Source organism: Alnus glutinosa, chromosome 6, assembly GCF_958979055.1.
Source record: "Alnus glutinosa chromosome 6, dhAlnGlut1.1, whole genome shotgun sequence".
Classification (NCBI taxonomy): domain Eukaryota; kingdom Viridiplantae; phylum Streptophyta; class Magnoliopsida; order Fagales; family Betulaceae; genus Alnus; species Alnus glutinosa.
In genome coordinates, this window is record NC_084891.1 from 13,986,540 (window position 1) to 13,992,027 (window position 5,488).

The window sequence follows — 5,488 nt, forward strand, 5'->3', positions numbered from 1 at the left end:
TTTGTTAGTAACGAATAACTTTATTAGATCAAGATTTTTGAATTTGTTAATATTGTTGTGTAAGTTATTGTTGTTAGTAACGAATACATTTATTAGTACATGGTATTCAAATTTTTAAATATTGTTGTTTTGATTAATTTGTGTAATTTGATTTTGTGATATTTTTAAATAAAATAATTTTGGAGAATTTTAGTAAAAAAAAAATGTATATATATATATATATATATATATATATATATATTTTAAATAAAAAGAAATTAAAAAACAGAATTAAATATTTAAAAAAAAAAATTTCACATTTGGCTGCGTGTATAAAAATACACGTGGCCAACAGATGGCCGCGTGTATTAAAAATACACGCGGCCAACTTTTGGCCGCGTGTATAATAACTTTTGGCCGCGTGTATTATTATACAAGCGGCCAATTAGCCGCGTGTATAAAAATACACGCGGCTAATTGTGCAATTAGTGTTGATCTGATTCACTACGTGTATTTACGTGGCCACTTGCACGTGGCTAACAGTTCGCCACGTGTACAGTGACTGTACACGTGGCGAATTGCAAGTGGCAAAAACCAATTTTTTTTGCAGTGCCTGCTTGTGCGTGTCCAGTTTCCCAATAGCCGAAACACATGATGATTTCCGTGAAGGGCTGCACCGAGACCATGTAAAACATGGTCGAACCTGCATTCATGCTCGTTTTCTTGAGTGGTGTGGCGCCATGAAGTCCCCGAATTAAGAAGGAAAGACGTTCCAGCACCAAACCATGCACATGCATGAATTCTCTCCATAAAAAGCAATAGCTGGCAGCAAGAGACAAGAACCACCGAACCCATACACAAGTTCTTTCCAAAAGGAGGACAGCACATGCACCAAATTAAACCAGCTTGCATGATTTTCTTTCCACAACAGAAACCGTCCCACGTACAAGCCAGCACCAACACCTTGTTTCTTTCCATGTTAGAGCAGATATTCAGCACGTTAAACTGTCCAGAATTGGCAAGAATTGTGAATTAAGCACACCTGGCAGCAACGTGAACTGAAATACACGTTATTTCTTGAAGACAAGCAGCACCGACTAAAGACCCAGCCATGCACGTGAATTAAGCCACTGAAAATACAAGATTCCAGCAGTACCGACTCATGTAGCAACAGCTGGACAGCATTGAACTTAGGAGCTCTTTCCATAACAGGCAGCAGCGATATACACCAATTTATTTCCAAAATCAAAGCAAGCCGTGCGTGTGGGAGAGAGATGCACGGACATTATTTTCCAAGAAGCGACTTGTATACCTGGCAGCACCTATTTATATTGTATACTGATCAGTACATGATTCTTTCCAAGAGTCGACTTTTTCCATACCTGGCCTGCTAGCACCGTAGCCCTAGGGTTTTGCCCTATATATATATATATGTTTTCTTTTCTTTTGTAAAAAGGGTGTGTGAGGCTAGATCAGAATTTTGGTGCGTTCTTGCAATAATTTTTCTTGTAAGTTCTTTTAATTTTTAATGTTTTCAGTTCAAGTTAGTATGTTATTTTTAGCCATGAGAGTCTAAACCCTCAACTAAGGTTGAGGATGAAGCCTCACTTATGATTAGCAACAATTTTTTCATGTGCTGTAATATTTTCCAATTTTAATGGAGAAATGCTACATGTACTTAAACTTTTACAAAATGAGCTTTACTAAGATGATGTGAAACTTATTCATTGGTATCCGTAGAATTTCTTTTTATTAATTGTTTTGATAATCTCCAATGAATAAGCTACACATCAGTTAGTAAGGCTTCTTTTGTAAAAGTTTAAGTACATATAGCATTTCTCATTTTAATGCGTTTAATTTTCAATTGTTTTACTTCAATTCATTTTTGTGGAATAATTCTTAGATATCTTTTGTAATTCAAGGATACATTTGATGATTTAGGATAGTTCCATAGAATTGATTGTGCTTGGTTTCCTTTGTTTAAAAACAAAAAATTGGATATCTTACTGTGATTTACGGATACACTTGATGATTTAATTTAAATTTGATTTCTTAAACATACTTAAGATTTTATTGTGAGAACTTTGAAAAATATTATTGATCATATGAATATGTTGCTATGAGTTTGTGAGTGCGGATTCTGATACGTTAGTGTTTTTTTTTTCATTTGATTACATTCACTCTAGTTAATTTTTTTTATGCTTTTGATTTTCATTCACAAAAACAATGTCTTAATTTTTGGAACTAGGTTAGGATTAGATTAATTTAGTCATAAATTTTATTTTCAAAAACACAATTTCCTGTGGGATCGACCTCGCACTTGCAATCCATTAACTGCAAACAATTTGTGCACTAACGAGTACAATTAAAATTCACATCAAGTTTTTTGCTCTGTTGCCGGGAAGTTGTTTGATTTTTTAAAACAATTTTTGTTCTAAATTGATTTTGATCCTTCTACTAGTTATAATTTGGATTTTTATTTTTATTTGTTTTTGTTATTCCTATTTCTAATAATAATAATAATAATAATAATAATAGTAAAATTTAAAATTTTAAAAAAAAAAAAAAAAAAAAGAAAAAGAAAAAAAAAAGATAGATTTTTTTTTTTTTTGGCTTGTTTTCCAGCTTCCGCGCACCTTTCTGCTGTAGCACTATCCGGACACGCCACTGCTTACTGGCATCATCAATAAGTTCAGTAGCTACAGAATTTTGCCAAATTTTTTTTTGGTCGATTTTGTGAGTTTTAGTTTAGTTTATTTTTGGTCAAGTCTTAAGTTTTTGTTTTCAATTTTTGGTGTATTTCTGTGTTAATTTTTATTTTATTTTATTTTACATTGGTTATTTTTGTTATATAAAAAAAAAAATTAAAAAAAAAATTGTTAGTGTGGGCTTTCGGCGCTATACAAGTGTTTAGGCAAGTTCTGGTTAGAAAAGTCTTGGGACTTAAGAGTCTCTGTGTGACCCCCCCCTCACTTTCCTGGGAAAGAACGTAGGTCTTTAGAGAATTCTGTTTACCCTACTTGCATTGTCTTTTTAGTTAAATTTTAGTTTATTTTAGTTTTTGACATTTTGTTTATGCTGAACTTACTACTTTTGATGCTGAAATCGAAAGAACAGCTTGAGAGAATCTAAGCTTGCTGAAAAATTTCGAGTCTGAGTCGGAAAAGTCTGTTGAGATGGGAGAATTGCTTGGGAATAGGGATCCACCCAGGACCCTCAGGGAATTATTTGCACCCATCATTACCAACACTCCATCTTGCATAGTGTTGCCTGCTACTAATGCTACTCATTTTGATTTGAAGCTGAATGTGATTCAAATCCTTCCTACTTTCAATGGTCTAGAGAATGAAGATCCTTATGCTCATGTGAGGGAATTTTTGGGGAGGTGCATTCACTACAAGAAATCGTGCATATCCCAGCGCTCAAAATGCGCTGGGAAAGACAGAATAAACGCCGGTACAACCTGTGCCAGCGTATGGTTGTAATGCTGGCCTAGGCAGTGTCGGCATAGGTCTTCAACGGCGTTGACGAAGGGCGCTGGTGAAGCATCTTCAATGGCCGGCGTTTCCAGTGAACGCCGGCCATTCCAGTGAACGCCGGCAAAGATGAGGCTGGCGTCCTCTGAGAACGCAGGCCAAGATGAGGCCGGCGTTTTCTGTGAACGCCGGCCTCATCTTGCCCGGCGTTCTCCGAGAACGACGGCCAAAATCTGGCCTGGCGTTCACTTAGAACGCCGGTAAAGTTGGTCATCATCTAAAAAAAATCTCCGGCATCAGCTTCGCCGGCGTCCTCTGCAGACACCGGTTAGAGCTGGTGCTGGATTTTTTTTTTCTAAATTTACCGGTAATCCGGCATTTTGCAGATTTGTTTTGTCCTCAACAGACACCGGTTAGAGCTGCTCGATGAATCAATGGAATCAACATCTGAAGGACAAAGCAAAAGGCTTTTGCATCTTCCAACAGAGATCTGGTTTTAAGATTTGCTTTCTCTGCAACAATAATTAATTTACAACAAGTTTCGAGAAATAAAATTGTGATAAACTTAAAAAATTAATATAAATATTTATTAACAGACTGACATTGAAATTGTCATAGAGTTATAGAGTTACAGATCGTAGATTTGTGTGTCAAAAGAAGAATCACAAAAAATTTAACATTATCTTCACAACTTCAATCCGGAGACTTCCAAGCTAAGTCTTTTCTTCTATCAACTTCTTATGCCACAAATTCTTCTTTGTGAGTAAATGGATTAAGAGGTCGAGCGCTTTCTCCCTCTTTGGCAGTAAAGGCACCTAAGCAAGAGCAGAATGCCTCAGATCTAAAGCATATTCCTTGAGCTCGTTACAGCTTAGGTAAGAAAAAAAAAACTAAATTTCTTTGTCCCGTATCCCATAATTTCCCAGTAACCAAACAAATCTTGAAGGAAAAAAAATCAATTCACCCATGAATACTTACCGGTTTCACTATCGCCGATAATCTCAAACCTGAAAATTGGGTAATCAATGGTCTAATGGTTCAGCAAAAGCCTACAATACAAAACCAACCAATCAGATTACAATACGAAAGAATGAAAGGAATAGATGGAAGAGGGGGAAGGGGGGATATGCCAGATTTCACTCATGGAAAGAAGAAATAATTATCTTACCTTGCACAGCCTGAGGAAACAGCCATTGATTGAAAAATAGCCTGAAGCTTATGGAAAAACTGCTGTAAATAAGGAAGAGAAGCATTTTGAATTGCGAAATTTGGGGAAATTTGGAAGAGGGCGGGTGAATGAAAATTTCGACTTTTTAGGGGCTAGCGCCAAAATTTTCAGGAAATGTCTATTTTAATTAGAATTATTACAAAAATATCCTTACATTTCTAGGGATAATTGAATAAAACTAAGACCCAATTACGGAAACCGGATCGCATAAAATTCCACACAATTAAAGTTAATTTCCACTTCCACGTCATCATTTATAAAAAAATTTAAATAAAATAAATTCCCATACCCGATTGGCCTATCAGAACAGCTGTACTCGTGATTTGATTTGATGCTGCGTGGGTAAAAAATCTGACAGCAAAGTAAGCATGAAAATAACAATTAATGAAGAAATATGAAAGTTTCAAATTCAAATCTTCTTTAAAGAAGGGACTGTGAAGGCACGTGGATCCCATTTTTTTTAATTTTTTATTTGGTACTCTTTCACTGCATGTATGAGAGATATATATATATATATATATATATATATATATGTTTGTATTTAATAACACTTTTAATATAATAATAAATTAAAAAAACGGTTTTTAGTTTTTAGTATATATATACTATACATATTTAAAAATTTAATTCTAGTCAATCTTTTTTAATTAAGACTCTTAATTATAATAAAAAAAACAATTAAAAAAGTATTAATATCATTTATAATTCTTCAATATTTGATTCTTGAAATAAGTTTTAAAAAAGTTGATCATATTAAATAAGATAATTAAATAATATTAATGACATTCATAAATAAAACACATTC

General features: G+C 34.3%; 1 long non-coding RNA gene across 1 annotated transcript; it reads right to left on the minus strand.

Moving 5' to 3' along the window:
• Nucleotides 1-4,033: 4,033 nt before the first annotated feature.
• LOC133870273 (uncharacterized) lies at nt 4,034-4,745 on the minus strand. The gene is made up of 3 exons (XR_009900671.1): nt 4,624-4,745; nt 4,434-4,504; nt 4,034-4,270 (listed from the first exon to the last, which is right to left on the minus strand). It is a non-coding gene; the product is annotated as an uncharacterized LOC133870273 (long non-coding RNA).
• Between the last annotated feature and the right edge of the window lie 743 nt (nt 4,746-5,488).